This window comes from Haliotis asinina, chromosome 6 (assembly GCF_037392515.1).
Source record: "Haliotis asinina isolate JCU_RB_2024 chromosome 6, JCU_Hal_asi_v2, whole genome shotgun sequence".
Classification (NCBI taxonomy): domain Eukaryota; kingdom Metazoa; phylum Mollusca; class Gastropoda; order Lepetellida; family Haliotidae; genus Haliotis; species Haliotis asinina.
In genome coordinates, this window is record NC_090285.1 from 54324051 (window position 1) to 54344558 (window position 20508).

The following is a 20508-nucleotide window of genomic DNA, read 5'->3' on the forward strand; positions in this document are numbered from 1 at the left end:
AACGAATCAAGTGCACCAAATCTGCTTTGCAACGGGTAGGGTAATGCTTGATAGAGGAACACAAGATAAATAATCACAACAACAGCTTGTAAAAAGAGGTTCTGGCGAGGTTCGAACTCGCGACCTTCTGCGTGTAAAGCAGACGTGATAACCACTACACCACAGAACCATCATACTGTAATGAGGCCACAGTTGCTTCAGTTCAAACCTCGACACTTTATTGGTTTACAATTTTGCAAATGAATGCTGTCATGAATGAGTGAGTGAGTGAGTGAGTTTAGTTTTACGCAACACTCAGCAATATTCCACCTATATGGCGGCGGTCTGTAAATAATCGAGTCTGGACCAGACAATCCAGTGATCAACAACATGAGCATCGATCTGCGCAATTGGGAACCGATGACATATGTCAACCAAGTCAGTGAGTCTGACCACCCGATCCCGTTAGTCGCCTCTTACGACAAGCACAGTCACCTTTTATGGCAAGCATGGGTTGCTGAAGGCCTATTCTACCCCGGGACCTTCACGGGTCCTGTCATGAATGATTTTCAGTGACCCATTCATGTTATTTTCACTTTTAGTTTGCCCCTGACTTCCATTGGAATCAGTCTCGGCTGGTAGTCCACACTAAATAACTTCGCCCATGGACAATTTATATATCTGAAAGCTGTCAGGGTCTTACTGGCCGAAACGAACGTGGATATAGTCCAAGTGGTCTGCTAGGGGAAAGTATTCAACTTGTTGTGCTAATTAGACAACGGTGATATCAATAACACGTCTTACTGAACATATGCCGACGAAATGGGGACCATTCATTTGCTTCTCTTGGGGTTGAAAGAGAAGGCGAAATATGCTTGCAAAAAGATGAGGTTCTGGCGAGGTTCGAACTCGCGACCTTCTGCGTGTAAAGCAGACGTGATAACCACTACACCACAGAACCGACATACCTTGGCAGAATCACATTTTCTTCTTATGTAAACGCCTACACAATTTTAATGATTATTTTAAACTGGACAAATGTCCCTGACTACATCTGGTTTGTCGTCTTTCCATTATCTCTAAACACGTACAGTGAAGGATGGGCATTCTCTTGCTGTTTACTGAAGCCAGCAATAGTAAATGCAGGAGAAAACGAAGCAAGTGCAGCAAGTAACCCCCATTTATGTCATTTCCACTTTTATTTTGCCTGTGACTTCCACTGGAATCTGTCTCGGCTGGTAGTCCACAAGAAATAACCTCTGACACACACATTTAATTTATTGAAAGCTTTCAGGGTCCTACTGGGCAAAACGAGCTAGATATAGTCAAAGTCGTCTGCAGAGGGAAAGTACATCGTTATGCTAATTCGAAGAGGGTGATATCAATAAAATGTGTTACTGAATATATGCCAACGAAATGGGGGTCATTCACTTGCTTCACTGGTGTTGAGAAAGAAGATGAAAGATGTTTGTAAAAAAGAATGAGGTTCTGGCGAGGTTCGAACTCGCGACCTTCTGCGTGTAAAGCAGACGTGATAACCACTACACCACAGAACCATCAAACTGTAATGAGGCCACAGTTGCTTCAGTTCAAACCTCGACACTTTATTGGTTTACAATTTTGCAAATGAATGCTGTCATGAATGAGTGAGTGAGTGAGTGAGTTTAGTTTTACGCAACACTCAGCAATATTCCACCTATATGGCGGCGGTCTGTAAATAATCGAGTCTGGACCAGACAATCCAGTGATCAACAACATGAGCATCGATCTGCGCAATTGGGAACCGATGACATATGTCAACCAAGTCAGTGAGTCTGACCACCCGATCCCGTTAGTCGCCTCTTACGACAAGCACAGTCACCTTTTATGGCAAGCATGGGTTGCTGAAGGCCTATTCTACCCCGGGACCTTCACGGGTCCTGTCATGAATGATTTTCAGTGACCCATTCATGTTATTTTCACTTTTAGTTTGCCCCTGACTTCCATTGGAATCAGTCTCGGCTGGTAGTCCACACTAAATAACTTCGCCCATGGACAATTTATATATCTGAAAGCTGTCAGGGTCTTACTGGCCGAAACGAACGTGGATATAGTCCAAGTGGTCTGCTAGGGGAAAGTATTCAACTTGTTGTGCTAATTAGACAACGGTGATATCAATAACACGTCTTACTGAACATATGCCGACGAAATGGGGACCATTCATTTGCTTCTCTTGGGGTTGAAAGAGAAGGCGAAATATGCTTGCAAAAAGATGAGGTTCTGGCGAGGTTCGAACTCGCGACCTTCTGCGTGTAAAGAAGACGTGATAACCACTACACCACAGAACCGACATACCTTGGCAGAATCACATTTTCTTCTTATGTAAACGCCTACACAATTTTAATGATTATTTTAAACTGGACAAATGTCCCTGACTACATCTGGTTTGTCGTCTTTCCATTATCTCTAAACACGTACAGTGAAGGATGGGCATTCTCTTGCTGTTTACTGAAGCCAGCAATAGTAAATGCAGGAGAAAACGAAGCAAGTGCAGCAAGTAACCCCCATTTATGTCATTTCCACTTTTATTTTGCCTGTGACTTCCACTGGAATCTGTCTCGGCTGGTAGTCCACAAGAAATAACCTCTGACACACACATTTAATTTATTGAAAGCTTTCAGGGTCCTACTGGGCAAAACGAGCTAGATATAGTCAAAGTCGTCTGCAGAGGGAAAGTACATCGTTATGCTAATTCGAAGAGGGTGATATCAATAAAATGTGTTACTGAATATATGCCAACGAAATGGGGGTCATTCACTTGCTTCACTGGTGTTGAGAAAGAAGATGAAAGATGTTTGTAAAAAAGAATGAGGTTCTGGCGAGGTTCGAACTCGCGACCTTCTGCGTGTAAAGCAGACGTGATAACCACTACACCACAGAACCATCAAACTGTAATGAGGCCACAGTTGCTTCAGTTCAAACCTCGACACTTTATTGGTTTACAATTTTGCAAATGAATGCTGTCATGAATGAGTGAGTGAGTGAGTGAGTTTAGTTTTACGCAACACTCAGCAATATTCCACCTATATGGCGGCGGTCTGTAAATAATCGAGTCTGGACCAGACAATCCAGTGATCAACAACATGAGCATCGATCTGCGCAATTGGGAACCGATGACATATGTCAACCAAGTCAGTGAGTCTGACCACCCGATCCCGTTAGTCGCCTCTTACGACAAGCACAGTCACCTTTTATGGCAAGCATGGGTTGCTGAAGGCCTATTCTACCCCGGGACCTTCACGGGTCCTGTCATGAATGATTTTCAGTGACCCATTCATGTTATTTTCACTTTTAGTTTGCCCCTGACTTCCATTGGAATCAGTCTCGGCTGGTAGTCCACACTAAATAACTTCGCCCATGGACAATTTATATATCTGAAAGCTGTCAGGGTCTTACTGGCCGAAACGAACGTGGATATAGTCCAAGTGGTCTGCTAGGGGAAAGTATTCTACTTGTTGTGCTAATTAGACAACGGTGATATCAATAACACGTCTTACTGAACATATGCCGACGAAATGGGGACCATTCATTTGCTTCTCTTGGGGTTGAAAGAGAAGGCGAAATATGCTTGCAAAAAGATGAGGTTCTGGCGAGGTTCGAACTCGCGACCTTCTGCGTGTAAAGAAGACGTGATAACCACTACACCACAGAACCGACATACCTTGGCAGAATCACATTTTCTTCTTATGTAAACGCCTACACAATTTTAATGATTATTTTAAACTGGACAAATGTCCCTGACTACATCTGGTTTGTCGTCTTTCCATTATCTCTAAACACGTACAGTGAAGGATGGGCATTCTCTTGCTGTTTACTGAAGCCAGCAATAGTAAATGCAGGAGAAAACGAAGCAAGTGCAGCAAGTAACCCCCATTTATGTCATTTCCACTTTTATTTTGCCTGTGACTTCCACTGGAATCTGTCTCGGCTGGTAGTCCACAAGAAATAACCTCTGACACACACATTTAATTTATTGAAAGCTTTCAGGGTCCTACTGGGCAAAACGAGCTAGATATAGTCAAAGTCGTCTGCAGAGGGAAAGTACATCGTTATGCTAATTCGAAGAGGGTGATATCAATAAAATGTGTTACTGAATATATGCCAACGAAATGGGGGTCATTCACTTGCTTCACTGGTGTTGAGAAAGAAGATGAAAGATGTTTGTAAAAAAGAATGAGGTTCTGGCGAGGTTCGAACTCGCGACCTTCTGCGTGTAAAGCAGACGTGATAACCACTACACCACAGAACCATCAAACTGTAATGAGGCCACAGTTGCTTCAGTTCAAACCTCGACACTTTATTGGTTTACAATTTTGCAAATGAATGCTGTCATGAATGAGTGAGTGAGTGAGTGAGTTTAGTTTTACGCAACACTCAGCAATATTCCACCTATATGGCGGCGGTCTGTAAATAATCGAGTCTGGACCAGACAATCCAGTGATCAACAACATGAGCATCGATCTGCGCAATTGGGAACCGATGACATATGTCAACCAAGTCAGTGAGTCTGACCACCCGATCCCGTTAGTCGCCTCTTACGACAAGCACAGTCACCTTTTATGGCAAGCATGGGTTGCTGAAGGCCTATTCTACCCCGGGACCTTCACGGGTCCTGTCATGAATGATTTTCAGTGACCCATTCATGTTATTTTCACTTTTAGTTTGCCCCTGACTTCCATTGGAATCAGTCTCGGCTGGTAGTCCACACTAAATAACTTCGCCCATGGACAATTTATATATCTGAAAGCTGTCAGGGTCTTACTGGCCGAAACGAACGTGGATATAGTCCAAGTGGTCTGCTAGGGGAAAGTATTCAACTTGTTGTGCTAATTAGACAACGGTGATATCAATAACACGTCTTACTGAACATATGCCGACGAAATGGGGACCATTCATTTGCTTCTCTTGGGGTTGAAAGAGAAGGCGAAATATGCTTGCAAAAAGATGAGGTTCTGGCGAGGTTCGAACTCGCGACCTTCTGCGTGTAAAGCAGACGTGATAACCACTACACCACAGAACCGACATACCTTGGCAGAATCACATTTTCTTCTTATGTAAACGCCTACACAATTTTAATGATTATTTTAAACTGGACAAATGTCCCTGACTACATCTGGTTTGTCGTCTTTCCATTATCTCTAAACACGTACAGTGAAGGATGGGCATTCTCTTGCTGTTTACTGAAGCCAGCAATAGTAAATGCAGGAGAAAACGAAGCAAGTGCAGCAAGTAACCCCCATTTATGTCATTTCCACTTTTATTTTGCCTGTGACTTCCACTGGAATCTGTCTCGGCTGGTAGTCCACAAGAAATAGCCTCTGACACACACATTTAATTTATTGAAAGCTTTCAGGGTCCTACTGGGCAAAACGAGCTAGATATAGTCAAAGTCGTCTGCAGAGGGAAAGTACATCGTTATGCTAATTCGAAGAGGGTGATATCAATAAAATGTGTTACTGAATATATGCCAACGAAATGGGGGTCATTCACTTGCTTCACTGGTGTTGAGAAAGAAGATGAAAGATGCTTGTAAAAAAAAAATGAGGTTTTGGCGAGGTTCGAACTCGCGACCTTCTGCGTGTAAAGCAGACGTGATAACCACTACACCACAGAACCGACGCACCAAAGCAAAGTTATATTTTCTTCATATATCCGATCTCCATATTTATAATCCTTCATTTAAACTGAACAAATGTCACTGATTACATCTGATTTGTCGTCTTTCCATTGTCTCTGAACTCAGTACACGATGGACATTTTGTTGCTGCTTAGTAAAGCCAGCAACATTAAATACAGAAGAAAACCAATCAAGTGCACCAAATCTGCTTTGCAACGGGTAGGGTAATGCTTGATAGAGGAACACAAGATAAATAATCACAACAACAGCTTGTAAAAAGAGGTTCTGGCGAGGTTCGAACTCGCGACCTTCTGCGTGTAAAGCAGACGTGATAACCACTACACCACAGAACCGACATACCTTGGCAGAATCACATTTTCTTCTTATGTAAACGCCTACACAATTTTAATGATTATTTTAAACTGGACAAATGTCCCTGACTACATCTGGTTTGTCGTCTTTCCATTATCTCTAAACACGTACAGTGAAGGATGGGCATTCTCTTGCTGTTTACTGAAGCCAGCAATAGTAAATGCAGGAGAAAACGAAGCAAGTGCAGCAAGTAACCCCCATTTATGTCATTTCCACTTTTATTTTGCCTGTGACTTCCACTGGAATCTGTCTCGGCTGGTAGTCCACAAGAAATAACCTCTGACACACACATTTAATTTATTGAAAGCTTTCAGGGTCCTACTGGGCAAAACGAGCTAGATATAGTCAAAGTCGTCTGCAGAGGGAAAGTACATCGTTATGCTAATTCGAAGAGGGTGATATCAATAAAATGTGTTACTGAATATATGCCAACGAAATGGGGGTCATTCACTTGCTTCACTGGTGTTGAGAAAGAAGATGAAAGATGCTTGTAAAACAAATTGAGGTTCTGGCGAGGTTCGAACTCGCGACCTTCTGCGTGTAAAGCAGACGTGATAACCACTACACCACAGAACCGACACACCAAAGCAAAGTTATATTTTCTTCATATATCCGATCTCCATATTTATAATCCTTCATTTAAACTGAACAAATGTCACTGATTACATCTGATTTGTCGTCTTTCCATTGTCTCTGAACTCAGTACACGATGGACACTTTGTTGCTGCTTAGTAAAGCCAGCAACATTAAATACAGAAGAAAACGAATCAAGTGCACCAAATCTGCTTTGCAACGGGTAGGGTAATGCTTGATAGAGGAACACAAGATAAATAATCACAACAACAGCTTGTAAAAAGAGGTTCTGGCGAGGTTCGAACTCGCGACCTTCTGCGTGTAAAGCAGACGTGATAACCACTACACCACAGAACCATCATACTGTAATGAGGCCACAGTTGCTTCAGTTCAAACCTCGACACTTTATTGGTTTACAATTTTGCAAATGAATGCTGTCATGAATGAGTGAGTGAGTGAGTGAGTTTAGTTTTACGCAACACTCAGCAATATTCCACCTATATGGCGGCGGTCTGTAAATAGTCGAGTCTGGACCAGACAATCCAGTGATCAACAACATGAGCATCGATCTGCGCAATTGGGAACCGATGACATATGTCAACCAAGTCAGTGAGTCTGACCACCCGATCCCGTTAGTCGCCTCTTACGACAAGCACAGTCACCTTTTATGGCAAGCATGGGTTGCTGAAGGCCTATTCTACCCCGGGACCTTCACGGGTCCTGTCATGAATGATTTTCAGTGACCCATTCATGTTATTTTCACTTTTAGTTTGCCCCTGACTTCCATTGGAATCAGTCTCGGCTGGTAGTCCACACTAAATAACTTCGCCCATGGACAATTTATATATCTGAAAGCTGTCAGGGTCTTACTGGCCGAAACGAACGTGGATATAGTCCAAGTGGTCTGCTAGGGGAAAGTATTCAACTTGTTGTGCTAATTAGACAACGGTGATATCAATAACACGTCTTACTGAACATATGCCGACGAAATGGGGACCATTCATTTGCTTCTCTTGGGGTTGAAAGAGAAGGCGAAATATGCTTGCAAAAAGATGAGGTTCTGGCGAGGTTCGAACTCGCGACCTTCTGCGTGTAAAGAAGACGTGATAACCACTACACCACAGAACCGACATACCTTGGCAGAATCACATTTTCTTCTTATGTAAACGCCTACACAATTTTAATGATTATTTTAAACTGGACAAATGTCCCTGACTACATCTGGTTTGTCGTCTTTCCATTATCTCTAAACACGTACAGTGAAGGATGGGCATTCTCTTGCTGTTTACTGAAGCCAGCAATAGTAAATGCAGGAGAAAACGAAGCAAGTGCAGCAAGTAACCCCCATTTATGTCATTTCCACTTTTATTTTGCCTGTGACTTCCACTGGAATCTGTCTCGGCTGGTAGTCCACAAGAAATAGCCTCTGACACACACATTTAATTTATTGAAAGCTTTCAGGGTCCTACTGGGCAAAACGAGCTAGATATAGTCAAAGTCGTCTGCAGAGGGAAAGTACATCGTTATGCTAATTCGAAGAGGGTGATATCAATAAAATGTGTTACTGAATATATGCCAACGAAATGGGGGTCATTCACTTGCTTCACTGGTGTTGAGAAAGAAGATGAAAGATGCTTGTAAAAAAAAAATGAGGTTCTGGCGAGGTTCGAACTCGCGACCTTCTGCGTGTAAAGCAGACGTGATAACCACTACACCACAGAACCGACCCACCAAAGCAAAGTTATATTTTCTTCATATATCCGATCTCCATATTTATAATCCTTCATTTAAACTGAACAAATGTCACTGATTACATCTGATTTGTCGTCTTTCCATTGTCTCTGAACTCAGTACACGATGGACATTTTGTTGCTGCTTAGTAAAGCCAGCAACATTAAATACAGAAGAAAACGAATCAAGTGCACCAAATCTGCTTTGCAACGGGTAGGGTAATGCTTGATAGAGGAACACAAGATAAATAATCACAACAACAGCTTGTAAAAAGAGGTTCTGGCGAGGTTCGAACTCGCGACCTTCTGCGTGTAAAGCAGACGTGATAACCACTACACCACAGAACCATCATACTGTAATGAGGCCACAGTTGCTTCAGTTCAAACCTCGACACTTTATTGGTTTACAATTTTGCAAATGAATGCTGTCATGAATGAGTGAGTGAGTTTAGTTTTACGCAACACTCAGCAATATTCCAGCTATATGGCGGCGGTCTGTAAATAATCGAGTCTGGACCAGACAATCCAGTGATCAACAACATGAGCATCGGTCTGCGCAATTGGGAACCGATGACATATGTCAACCAAGTCAGTGAGTCTGACCACCCGATCCCGTTAGTCGCCTCTTACGACAAGCACAGTCACCTTTTATGGCAAGCATGGGTTGCTGAAGGCCTATTCTACCCCGGGACCTTCACGGGTCCTGTCATGAATGATTTTCAGTGACCCATTCATGTTATTTTCACTTTTAGTTTGCCCCTGACTTCCATTGGAATCAGTCTCGGCTGGTAGTCCACACTAAATAACTTCGCCCATGGACAATTTATATATCTGAAAGCTGTCAGGGTCTTACTGGCCGAAACGAACGTGGATATAGTCCAAGTGGTCTGCTAGGGGAAAGTATTCAACTTGTTGTGCTAATTAGACAACGGTGATATCAATAACACGTCTTACTGAACATATGCCGACGAAATGGGGACCATTCATTTGCTTCTCTTGGGGTTGAAAGAGAAGGCGAAATATGCTTGCAAAAAGATGAGGTTCTGGCGAGGTTCGAACTCGCGACCTTCTGCGTGTAAAGAAGACGTGATAACCACTACACCACAGAACCGACATACCTTGGCAGAATCACATTTTCTTCTTATGTAAACGCCTACACAATTTTAATGATTATTTTAAACTGGACAAATGTCCCTGACTACATCTGGTTTGTCGTCTTTCCATTATCTCTAAACACGTACAGTGAAGGATGGGCATTCTCTTGCTGTTTACTGAAGCCAGCAATAGTAAATGCAGGAGAAAACGAAGCAAGTGCAGCAAGTAACCCCCATTTATGTCATTTCCACTTTTATTTTGCCTGTGACTTCCACTGGAATCTGTCTCGGCTGGTAGTCCACAAGAAATAACCTCTGACACACACATTTAATTTATTGAAAGCTTTCAGGGTCCTACTGGGCAAAACGAGCTAGATATAGTCAAAGTCGTCTGCAGAGGGAAAGTACATCGTTATGCTAATTCGAAGAGGGTGATATCAATAAAATGTGTTACTGAATATATGCCAACGAAATGGGGGTCATTCACTTGCTTCACTGGTGTTGAGAAAGAAGATGAAAGATGCTTGTAAAAAAAAAATGAGGTTCTGGCGAGGTTCGAACTCGCGACCTTCTGCGTGTAAAGCAGACGTGATAACCACTACACCACAGAACCGACCCACCAAAGCAAAGTTATATTTTCTTCATATATCCGATCTCCATATTTATAATCCTTCATTTAAACTGAACAAATGGCACTGATTACATCTGATTTGTCGTCTTTCCATTGTCTCTGAACTCAGTACACGATGGACATTTTGTTGCTGCTTAGTAAAGCCAGCAACAGTAAATACAGAAGAAAACGAATCAAGTGCACCAAATCTGCTTTGCAACGGGTAGGGTAATGCTTGATAGAGGAACACAAGATAAATAATCACAACAACAGCTTGTAAAAAGAGGTTGTGGCGAGGTTCGAACTCGCGACCTTCTGCTTGTAAAGCAGACGTGATAACCACTACACCACAGAACCGTCATACTGTAATGAGGCCACAGTTGCTTCAGTTCAAACCTCGACACTTTATTGGTTTACAATTTTGCAAATGAATGCTGTCATGAATGAGTGAGTGAGTGAGTGAGTTTAGTTTTACGCAACACTCAGCAATATTCCAGCTATATGGCGGCGGTCTGTAAATAATCGAGTCTGGACCAGACAATCCAGTGATCAACAACATGAGCATCGATCTGCGCAATTGGGAACCGATGACATATGTCAACCAAGTCAGTGAGTCTGACCACCCGATCCCGTTAGTCGCCTCTTATGACATGCACAGTCACCTTTTATGGCAAGCATGGGTTGCTGAAGGCCTATTCTACCCCGGGACCTTCACGGGTCCTGTCATGAATGATTTTCAGTGACCCATTCATGTTATTTTCACTTTTAGTTTGCCCCTGACTTCCATTGGAATCAGTCTCGGCTGGTAGTCCACACTAAATAACTTCGCCCATGGACAATTTATATATCTGAAAGCTGTCAGGGTCTTACTGGCCGAAACGAACGTGGATATAGTCCAAGTGGTCTGCTAGGGGAAAGTATTCAACTTGTTGTGCTAATTAGACAACGGTGATATCAATAACACGTCTTACTGAACATATGCCGACGAAATGGGGACCATTCATTTGCTTCTCTTGGGGTTGAAAGAGAAGGCGAAATATGCTTGCAAAAAGATGAGGTTCTGGCGAGGTTCGAACTCGCGACCTTCTGCGTGTAAAGAAGACGTGATAACCACTACACCACAGAACCGACATACCTTGGCAGAATCACATTTTCTTCTTATGTAAACGTCTACACAATTTTAATGATTATTTTAAACTGGACAAATGTCCCTGACTACATCTGGTTTGTCGTCTTTCCATTATCTCTAAACACGTACAGTGAAGGATGGGCATTCTCTTGCTGTTTACTGAAGCCAGCAATAGTAAATGCAGGAGAAAACGAAGCAAGTGCAGCAAGTAACCCCCATTTATGTCATTTCCACTTTTATTTTGCCTGTGACTTCCACTGGAATCTGTCTCGGCTAGTAGTCCACAAGAAATAACCTCTGACACAGACATTTAATTTATTGAAAGCTTTCAGGGTCCTACTGGGCAAAACGAGCTAGATATAGTCAAAGTCGTCTGCAGAGGGAAAGTACATCGTTATGCTAATTCGAAGAGGGTGATATCAATAAAATGTGTTACTGAATATATGCCAACGAAATGGGGGTCATTCACTTGCTTCACTGGTGTTGAGAAAGAAGATGAAAGATGCTTGTAAAAAAAAGAATGAGGTTCTGGCGAGGTTCGAACTCGCAACCTTCTGCGTGTAAAGCAGACGTGATAACCACTACACCACAGAACCGACCCACCAAAGCAAAGTTATATTTTCTTCATATATCCGATCTCCATATTTATAATCCTTCATTTAAACTGAACAAATGTCACTGATTACATCTGATTTGTCGTCTTTCCATTGTCTCTGAACTCAGTACACGATGGACATTTTGTTGCTGCTTAGTAAAGCCAGCAACAGTAAATACAGAAGAAAACGAATCAAGTGCACCAAATCTGCTTTGCAACGGGTAGGGTAATGCTTGATAGAGGAACACAAGATAAATAATCACAACAACAGCTTGTAAAAAGAGGTTGTGGCGAGGTTCGAACTCGCGACCTTCTGCTTGTAAAGCAGACGTGATAACCACTACACCACAGAACCGTCATACTGTAATGAGGCCACAGTTGCTTCAGTTCAAACCTCGACACTTTATTGGTTTACAATTTTGCAAATGAATGCTGTCATGAATGAGTGAGTGAGTGGGTGAGTTTAGTTTTACGCAACACTCAGCAATATTCCAGCTATATGGCGGCGGTCTGTAAATAATCGAGTCTGGACCAGACAATCCAGTGATCAACAACATGAGCATCGATCTGCGCAATTGGGAACCGATGACATATGTCAACCAAGTCAGTGAGTCTGACCACCCGATCCCGTTAGTCGCCTCTTATGACATGCACAGTCACCTTTTATGGCAAGCATGGGTTGCTGAAGGCCTATTCTACCCCGGGACCTTCACGGGTCCTGTCATGAATGATTTTCAGTGACCCATTCATGTTATTTTCACTTTTAGTTTGCCCCTGACTTCCATTGGAATCAGTCTCGGCTGGTAGTCCACACTAAATAACTTCGCCCATGGACAATTTATATATCTGAAAGCTGTCAGGGTCTTACTGGCCGAAACGAACGTGGATATAGTCCAAGTGGTCTGCTAGGGGAAAGTATTCAACTTGTTGTGCTAATTAGACAACGGTGATATCAATAACACGTCTTACTGAACATATGCCGACGAAATGGGGACCATTCATTTGCTTCTCTTGGGGTTGAAAGAGAAGGCGAAATATGCTTGCAAAAAGATGAGGTTCTGGCGAGGTTCGAACTCGCGACCTTCTGCGTGTAAAGAAGACGTGATAACCACTACACCACAGAACCGACATACCTTGGCAGAATCACATTTTCTTCTTATGTAAACGTCTACACAATTTTAATGATTATTTTAAACTGGACAAATGTCCCTGACTACATCTGGTTTGTCGTCTTTCCATTATCTCTAAACACGTACAGTGAAGGATGGGCATTCTCTTGCTGTTTACTGAAGCCAGCAATAGTAAATGCAGGAGAAAACGAAGCAAGTGCAGCAAGTAACCCCCATTTATGTCATTTCCACTTTTATTTTGCCTGTGACTTCCACTGGAATCTGTCTCGGCTGGTAGTCCACAAGAAATAACCTCTGACACACACATTTAATTTATTGAAAGCTTTCAGGGTCCTACTGGGCAAAACGAGCTAGATATAGTCAAAGTCGTCTGCAGAGGGAAAGTACATCGTTATGCTAATTCGAAGAGGGTGATATCAATAAAATGTGTTACTGAATATATGCCAACGAAATGGGGGTCATTCACTTGCTTCACTGGTGTTGAGAAAGAAGATGAAAGATGCTTGTAAAAAAAATTGAGGTTCTGGCGAGGTTCGAACTCGCGACCTTCTGCGTGTAAAGAAGACGTGATAACCACTACACCACAGAACCGACATACCTTGGCAGAATCACATTTTCTTCTTATGTAAACGCCTACACAATTTTAATGATTATTTTAAACTGGACAAATGTCCCTGACTTTCAGGGTCCTACTGGGCAAAACGAGCTAGATATAGTAAATAATCGAGTCTGGACCGGACAATCCAGTGATCAACAACATGAGCATCGATGATGAAAGATGCTTGTAAAAAAAAAATGAGGTTCTGGCGAGGTTCGAACTCGCGACCTTCTGCGTGTAAAGCAGACGTGATTTTTTTTTTTTTCATTAAAATATTTATTCACAAAATTGTAGAATTACAGTCGCAGACAGTGCGTGTAAAGCAGACGTGATAACCACTACACCACAGAACCGACATACCTTGGCAGAATCACATTTTCTTCTTATGTAAACGCCTACACAATTTTAATGATTATTTTAAACTGGACAAATGTCCCTGACTTTCAGGGTCCTACTGGGCAAAACGAGCTAGATATAGTAAATAATCGAGTCTGGACCGGACAATCCAGTGATCAACAACATGAGCATCGATGATGAAAGATGCTTGTAAAAAAAAAATGAGGTTCTGGCGAGGTTCGAACTCGCGACCTTCTGCGTGTAAAGCAGACGTGATTTTTTTTTTTTTTCATTAAAATATTTATTCACAAAATTGTAGAATTACAGTCGCAGACAGTGCTTACACTACCACCTCATAAATAAAATATGTATCACAGATTTGGGGTGGCAGTGCCTAACATTTCAATTGAAAAGAGAGGAAGTATATTTTCATAGAAATGTTCAGAAGTTTTTTATAGGTTACAATGAAGAAATATACCCGAATAAATGTATAATATATTTAATGTAGCTAATCTGAGTACCTCTGTATTTATAAAGCATTATGTAATATTCTAATCTAACGGTGAGTGTAGAACAATCTCATTTCCATCCAACGATATGAATGTATTGCTCATGACATATTTTTGAATGAAAATGTGTGATTGATTTGCTTTGGAATATTTAAATAACAACAGGCTAAAATGACGTCTTATCAATGATTTGAAAAATGCCTTCATGTGAAATGAAATCATGTTTTGGCTCAATATCACCCTCCTTTTAAATACAGCTAGACGATAAATTGAGAATACAATATCCATGAATGCTTTAGACGACAACTTTTTTTCTGGTAAGAACCTGGCACACATCTGTCAACATTTCAATGATGAGGTCTTGCAAGGGCGATAACTCCTTGCAGAAGACGAACAGATGTAAAATGTCTTCTGTTTGTATGTGACACACTGGACAAACATCAGTGTTTGACAGTCCAATTTTTAGAAGTTTATCATATGTGAAAACAATATTATGTGCAATTTTAAAATCTAACTGTATGGAGTCTGTTGATTTATCTTTTTCCCATACATTCATCCAAATATCTTTCCAATTAATATCCAGTGCAAGCTGATTCCACCAAGCGATAGCTACTGGTTCCTTGAAATGTTTTTTTCCTGAGAACTTCATAACAACATTTTGTTGTGAATAAATCAACAGACAGATCCTGGTTTTGAACAGTGCATGTTATGTCTCTTGATGGGGAGTTAGTGGCAGCCTCTGACAAAATGATCTTTTTCCACTCTGACGGAAGCGCTAATAAAATAATGCCATAACATTGTTGTATGGTACTTACATCCATCTCAGGTAAGGTGTCACGGATTATATTAACAATAATGTGTCCAGACATGAATTTTGGAATAACTTCAAAACAAATATGCTTGATGCAAATAATTCCACTTGAAATAAATGACTGAAACATTAGAGTTTTTCCATTGAATGTAATCAATGGATTCTTAAATATTGGCTGATTCATGATATCATCTACCTTTTTAAGTAATGGTCTTTTTCCTTCATTCAATTCATTCCATGCAGCCAGTAACTCTGCATAAAATGGACTTATATTCTGTAAATAGGCTTTATCATATTCAAGGGATAAAGCATCAATTCCTAAGTTCATTTTCAGAAGATGTGACATAAAATATACCAATGTTTGTTTCCAAATACAACGGAGCTGACAATTGACATAGGCTCTCAGTAATTTCAGCCTTAAAGCATATTTTTTTAAACGTAAATCTGGTATATTAAGACCTCCATCTAAACAAACACCAATGCATGTACCGTGTGCTATTTTGGCAGGTTTGTTATGCCATAAAAAGTCTCTAAACATTTGTGTAAATTTATTCTCCACCCAATATGGAACAGGTAGTACAGTGAACATATACCACAAACGAGAGCTCATAAGGATATTAATAACAATGGCTCTGCCTTGTAAGGTTAACTGTCTACGCAGCCATGAATTTAACACTGCTTGTATTTTGTCTATTTTCTTCCTCCAGTTTAAAGTTTCACACATCGCTTTGTCGATGCCGAAATAAATGCCCAATACTTCTATACAATCTCTTTTCACTTTAACCGGAATGTTGATTGAAAAATCTCTAAGCCTTGTTTTACCCAATAACAAAATTTCCGATTTTTCAACATTGATTTTTGCACCCGTTGCCTCACAATAGAAGTTAACTGTACTAAATGTTTCAAGGACAGAGTTAACATCTGAGACAGTAACTGTTGTGTCATCAGCATGTTGGTATATCAAAGAATTAATATCATTACTGATGTTAATTCCATGAATATCAGGATTGTTTTTTATTATTAAATTCAGTGGCTCTGACACCAACACATATAGCATAGAGCTCATTGGATCCCCCTGCCTAACTCCACGAGTTAAAGTGAAGTATGGTGTCAAATGACCATTGCATTTCACAGAACTCTTTATATCAGTATATAGGATCTTAATCCATGAAATGAAAAAATCTCCAAAGTTAAATTTCCGAAGAATTTGAAATAAATATTGGTGCGATACCCTATCAAAGGCTTTTTCTTGATCTATTTTAATGAGATAGGAGTCATCATTATGATTACTGACAACATCAATGACATCTCTAACAGAATGTAGGTTACTGGCTATGTCTCTTCCTGGTATGCAACAAGATTGTTCAGGGGAGACAACTGAAGCCATCACATTTCTCAATCTCAACGACAACACTCTACAAATGAGCTTAGAGTCTACATTAATCAATGAGATAGGTCTGTAACACTTAATGTCCCTTTTGTCACCTTTCTTTTTATAAAATAAACTAATAATACTCTTTTTCATGGAGCGAGAAAGATTATGCTCTTTGTATATACCATCTACAACTTCTAAAAAGAAGGGACATAAAATATTCCAAAACTTTAAATAAAACTCAACAGTTAGGCCGTCCGGACCCGGTGATTTATTCTTTTTCATTCCTTTGAGTGCATTTTGTAAGCTCACTCTGAGAAATAGGTACGTCACATGATTGTCTTTCTTCTTCAGAAAGTTTTTTCCCAATATTATCAATGAGACTTTGTTGTTTTACGAAATCACATTGCTCAGCAGTAAATAAGGATGAGTAGAATTGCTGAGCAGTATCTAAAATATCCTCTGTATTCCTGGCTATAGTACCATCTTCCTTGTACAGTGATTTTATTGAATTAGCCTGTTGTTTACTTTTTTCAAGGTTCAAAAAGTAAGTGGTGTTTCTATCTGACTCCAGCGTGCACTGAGCTTTTGACCTGAGAATAGCACCCTTGCATTTATTATTCTCATACACCTCTAGTTCACTTTCCAATAATTGTAAATCGGTAGATTTATAGCCAGGAATGGAGGATATTTTATGATCTTCAATTCTAAGCTTATTTTGAATTTTATAATAATCAGCTTTTGCTTCCCTGTTTTTCTTAGATGCATAAAATCTGGAAAATGTTTTAAATTTGTATTTCAAGTTATCCCACCATATCAATGGATCTGTTTTAAGTAAAGGGCGTTGTTTTGCCTCCTCTATTAATGCAATAATTCGTAAGTAGAATGTGAAATCTTCCAGAAGCTGATTATTAAAAATCCATACCCCAGGACCTCTTTCTACTGAAGAAAAGTCCAATCTGAGGGCTACTATACTGTGATCGCTCACAGAGGAATATCTAATGTAACTATTTACAGCACTTGTAATGAGATCTCTTGAAACAATTATCAGATCAATTCTAGATTGTTTCATACTTCCTAACACAGACTGTATTCTGGTAAATTCTTTTTTGTCATAGTTTTTATATCTCCATATATCAACTAGGCTGTTGTCAGAGAGAAAATGGTTTAAAACATTGCTACTTTGAATATTAAACGATATATTGTTGATGGCTTTATCAAGTAAAGGATTTAATATCTCATTAAAATCCCCAGCACAAATTATGTGTTCTTTCTCAATCCATGTTGTCAAATTCTTGAAAAAATCTATTCTCTCTTTACTCTCATTTGGGGCATATACGTTTAATAAAGCAACTGATCTATCTTCAATAGCTAGGGAAGCCTTTATTAATCTTCCTTCTTCATCTTTTCTAAGCAGCTTAACATTTTGCTCAAAACCATCTGAGACTAATATAGCTACACCTCTTCTATCATTTTCTGCATTAGAATATAAAATAGTTCCTGGCCACAAATGTTTATATTTTTCTATATATTCATCCGACCAAAAAGTTTCCTGCAAAAAAAGCAATATTGACTTGAGAATTCCTAATTAGTGCAAATACATTTTGCATTTTGGCTATATCCCGGAGTCCATTTACATTCCATGACCATATTGTGACCATTGCAGAAAAGAGAAATATATGCTTACTAGACAACATTATGGAGTTTCCATAACATTTTCCAACACACCTGATAATTCTCTTCTGTCATTGACCTTTTCTGCTTTCTTTTTCTTTTGTTGGTCTTTTTTACTTTCTCTCACTTTATTTTTCAAATCATTGTTTTGTAATACAGTCTCTGATAATTTAGGCTCCACTTTGCAGATGATACACCGGTTGGTTTTTGAATGTCTTTATCCTCTTCTCTTGTGTCCAGGCTTTCCTGAAGCAAAGCGTTCTTGTCTGTGGTGTCCTTGTCCTCCTTCTCGCAATCAGAAATATCCTCAGCAAATGGAATTACTTGCGTATTATCTTCCTTCGCCGTTTTTTCAGTTCCTTGTAATTTTGTCTCTTCTTTTTGGTTTCTCTTGGTTTCTTCTGTTCTATCTCCATGATTCTCCTTTGACGCGGAAATATGTTCCAGAGGAACCTCATCCCAGGATTTTGTTGGGGCTAACTCCCTCTCCAAATCTGAATCAGAATCGCTAAACCTTTCCTCATCCTCTATATCGGAGAAACAGTTGCAGATTTCAATTGAACGAAAACAGATATGACAACTACGTTCCTGATTTTCTTCTGCTTTGCAATTTCTGGCAATGTGTCCACTTCCACTGCATTTATAACATTTGGTGTTAGGACAATCCTTCACCACGTGACCTCCAGAATTGCACTTGAAGCATAACCGTTCTTGGTTATTGTGTATAACTCTAAAATACCTGTATCCATCCAGGGTGTTAAACCCCATTGAATACGGTAATGAGTTACATTCAGGGGGAAATACCACCCTCACATATCTTGTAACATTAAAAATGTGTGTGCCTTTCAGAGTTCTGTGCTTGATGTCACTTTTCATAGTTATTCCTCTCTTACTGAGAAGTTTTTCTATTTCTTCATCATCGATGTACGGTGGGAGACGAAGAAATGACACCACTACACTGTCACTCTGAAGAAGTCTGAATGAGATCTTCTGATCTTCTATAACTAAGTCATTTGTTTCAGCAAGAATCCTTGCCTCGGTGCTGTCAGGGACTGTTACATCAAAGCAATCTGTGCCTTTCAACACACATGCCCACACATCAGATACATACTCCAACAAAACATTGCAAAGCGTGCTTGCGGTTACAACTCTGTTGTCTCCTACATGAACTTCAATTGTGCAATCCTTCTGATATTTTCTTTTTGAATAGGAGTCGGCCATTTTGTCTCCAGTCAGCAAGATGTCAACAATTCAACGACCGTATATAGCACGCACCTAAGTGCTTGCTAACGAGGCAGGTTCACATACAATTACATTGTAAATGTTATCCTACCTTTGGGCACCAACTTCAAGTTCAAACGTCCCTTTAAATGACGATCTCCGAGAAAACTTGTCACTCTCTCGTAAATCCGTCCATACACCTCCAATTCAAGGGAGGTAACCAGAGGTTCTGGCGAGGTTCGAACTTGCGACCTTCTGCGTGTAAAGCAGACGTGATAACCACTACACCACAGAACCGACCCACCAACGCAAACTTATATTTTCTTCATATATCCGATCTCCATATTTATAATCCTTCATTTAAACTGAACAAATGGCACTGATTACATCTGATTTGTCGTCTTTCCATTGTCTCTGAACTCAGTACACGATGGACATTTTGTTGCTGCTTAGTAAAGCCAGCAACATTAAATACAGAAGAAAACGAATCAAGTGCACCAAATCTGCTTTGCAACGGGTAGGGTAATGCTTGATAGAGGAACACAAAATAAATAATCACAACAACAGCTTGTAAAAAGAGGTTCTGGCGAGGTTCGAACTCGCGACCTTCTGCGTGTAAAGCAGACGTGATAACCACTACACCACAGAACCATCATACTGAAATGAGGCCACAGTTGCTTCAGTTCAAACCTCCACACTTTATTGGTTTACAATTTTGCAAATGAATGCTGTCATGAATGAGTGAGTGAGTGAGTTTAGTTTTACGCAACTCTCAGCAATATTCCAGCTATATGGCGGCGGTCTGTAAATAATCGAGTCTGGACCAGACAATCCAGTGATCAACAACATGAGCATCGATCTGCGCAATTGGGAACCGATGACATATGTCAACCAAGTCAGTGAGTCTGACCACCCGATCCCGTTAGTCGCCTCTTACGACAAGCACAGTCACCTTTTATGGCAAGCATGGGTTGCTGAAGGCCTATTCTACCCCGGGACCTTCACGGGTCCTGTCATGAATGATTTTCAGTGACCCATTCATGTTATTTTCACTTTTAGTTTGCCCCTGACTTCCATTGGAATCAGTCTCGGCTGGTAGTCCACACTAAATAACTTCGC

General features: G+C 40.5%; 26 non-coding genes across 26 annotated transcripts; all 26 read right to left on the reverse strand.

Annotated features, from left to right (window-relative positions):
* Window positions 1-96: 96 nt before the first annotated feature.
* On the reverse strand, window positions 97-169 carry Trnav-uac (transfer RNA valine (anticodon UAC)). Its single transcript has one exon. It is a non-coding gene; the product is annotated as a tRNA-Val (tRNA).
* Window positions 170-867: 698 nt separating this feature from the next.
* On the reverse strand, window positions 868-940 carry Trnav-uac (transfer RNA valine (anticodon UAC)). The gene has a single exon. It is a non-coding gene; the product is annotated as a tRNA-Val (tRNA).
* Window positions 941-1462: 522 nt separating this feature from the next.
* Window positions 1463-1535, reverse strand: Trnav-uac (transfer RNA valine (anticodon UAC)). Its single transcript has one exon. It is a non-coding gene; the product is annotated as a tRNA-Val (tRNA).
* A 698-nt stretch (window positions 1536-2233) lies between these two features.
* Window positions 2234-2306, reverse strand: Trnav-uac (transfer RNA valine (anticodon UAC)). The gene has a single exon. It is a non-coding gene; the product is annotated as a tRNA-Val (tRNA).
* Window positions 2307-2828: 522 nt separating this feature from the next.
* Trnav-uac (transfer RNA valine (anticodon UAC)) lies at window positions 2829-2901 on the reverse strand. The gene has a single exon. It is a non-coding gene; the product is annotated as a tRNA-Val (tRNA).
* A 698-nt stretch (window positions 2902-3599) lies between these two features.
* Trnav-uac (transfer RNA valine (anticodon UAC)) lies at window positions 3600-3672 on the reverse strand. The gene has a single exon. It is a non-coding gene; the product is annotated as a tRNA-Val (tRNA).
* Window positions 3673-4194: 522 nt separating this feature from the next.
* On the reverse strand, window positions 4195-4267 carry Trnav-uac (transfer RNA valine (anticodon UAC)). The gene has a single exon. It is a non-coding gene; the product is annotated as a tRNA-Val (tRNA).
* A 698-nt stretch (window positions 4268-4965) lies between these two features.
* Window positions 4966-5038, reverse strand: Trnav-uac (transfer RNA valine (anticodon UAC)). The gene has a single exon. It is a non-coding gene; the product is annotated as a tRNA-Val (tRNA).
* Window positions 5039-5561: 523 nt separating this feature from the next.
* Trnav-uac (transfer RNA valine (anticodon UAC)) lies at window positions 5562-5634 on the reverse strand. Its single transcript has one exon. It is a non-coding gene; the product is annotated as a tRNA-Val (tRNA).
* Window positions 5635-5915: 281 nt separating this feature from the next.
* Window positions 5916-5988, reverse strand: Trnav-uac (transfer RNA valine (anticodon UAC)). The gene has a single exon. It is a non-coding gene; the product is annotated as a tRNA-Val (tRNA).
* A 522-nt stretch (window positions 5989-6510) lies between these two features.
* On the reverse strand, window positions 6511-6583 carry Trnav-uac (transfer RNA valine (anticodon UAC)). Its single transcript has one exon. It is a non-coding gene; the product is annotated as a tRNA-Val (tRNA).
* A 281-nt stretch (window positions 6584-6864) lies between these two features.
* Window positions 6865-6937, reverse strand: Trnav-uac (transfer RNA valine (anticodon UAC)). The gene has a single exon. It is a non-coding gene; the product is annotated as a tRNA-Val (tRNA).
* A 698-nt stretch (window positions 6938-7635) lies between these two features.
* On the reverse strand, window positions 7636-7708 carry Trnav-uac (transfer RNA valine (anticodon UAC)). Its single transcript has one exon. It is a non-coding gene; the product is annotated as a tRNA-Val (tRNA).
* A 523-nt stretch (window positions 7709-8231) lies between these two features.
* Trnav-uac (transfer RNA valine (anticodon UAC)) lies at window positions 8232-8304 on the reverse strand. Its single transcript has one exon. It is a non-coding gene; the product is annotated as a tRNA-Val (tRNA).
* Window positions 8305-8585: 281 nt separating this feature from the next.
* On the reverse strand, window positions 8586-8658 carry Trnav-uac (transfer RNA valine (anticodon UAC)). Its single transcript has one exon. It is a non-coding gene; the product is annotated as a tRNA-Val (tRNA).
* A 690-nt stretch (window positions 8659-9348) lies between these two features.
* Trnav-uac (transfer RNA valine (anticodon UAC)) lies at window positions 9349-9421 on the reverse strand. Its single transcript has one exon. It is a non-coding gene; the product is annotated as a tRNA-Val (tRNA).
* Window positions 9422-9944: 523 nt separating this feature from the next.
* On the reverse strand, window positions 9945-10017 carry Trnav-uac (transfer RNA valine (anticodon UAC)). Its single transcript has one exon. It is a non-coding gene; the product is annotated as a tRNA-Val (tRNA).
* Window positions 10018-10298: 281 nt separating this feature from the next.
* On the reverse strand, window positions 10299-10371 carry Trnav-uac (transfer RNA valine (anticodon UAC)). The gene has a single exon. It is a non-coding gene; the product is annotated as a tRNA-Val (tRNA).
* Window positions 10372-11069: 698 nt separating this feature from the next.
* Window positions 11070-11142, reverse strand: Trnav-uac (transfer RNA valine (anticodon UAC)). The gene has a single exon. It is a non-coding gene; the product is annotated as a tRNA-Val (tRNA).
* A 524-nt stretch (window positions 11143-11666) lies between these two features.
* Window positions 11667-11739, reverse strand: Trnav-uac (transfer RNA valine (anticodon UAC)). The gene has a single exon. It is a non-coding gene; the product is annotated as a tRNA-Val (tRNA).
* A 281-nt stretch (window positions 11740-12020) lies between these two features.
* On the reverse strand, window positions 12021-12093 carry Trnav-uac (transfer RNA valine (anticodon UAC)). The gene has a single exon. It is a non-coding gene; the product is annotated as a tRNA-Val (tRNA).
* Window positions 12094-12791: 698 nt separating this feature from the next.
* On the reverse strand, window positions 12792-12864 carry Trnav-uac (transfer RNA valine (anticodon UAC)). Its single transcript has one exon. It is a non-coding gene; the product is annotated as a tRNA-Val (tRNA).
* Window positions 12865-13386: 522 nt separating this feature from the next.
* Trnav-uac (transfer RNA valine (anticodon UAC)) lies at window positions 13387-13459 on the reverse strand. The gene has a single exon. It is a non-coding gene; the product is annotated as a tRNA-Val (tRNA).
* Window positions 13460-13666: 207 nt separating this feature from the next.
* On the reverse strand, window positions 13667-13819 carry Trnav-uac (transfer RNA valine (anticodon UAC)). Its single transcript has 2 exons — window positions 13783-13819; window positions 13667-13702 (listed from the first exon to the last, which is right to left on the reverse strand). It is a non-coding gene; the product is annotated as a tRNA-Val (tRNA).
* Window positions 13820-19613: 5794 nt separating this feature from the next.
* Trnav-uac (transfer RNA valine (anticodon UAC)) lies at window positions 19614-19686 on the reverse strand. The gene has a single exon. It is a non-coding gene; the product is annotated as a tRNA-Val (tRNA).
* Window positions 19687-19967: 281 nt separating this feature from the next.
* Window positions 19968-20040, reverse strand: Trnav-uac (transfer RNA valine (anticodon UAC)). The gene has a single exon. It is a non-coding gene; the product is annotated as a tRNA-Val (tRNA).
* Window positions 20041-20508: the final 468 nt, after the last annotated feature.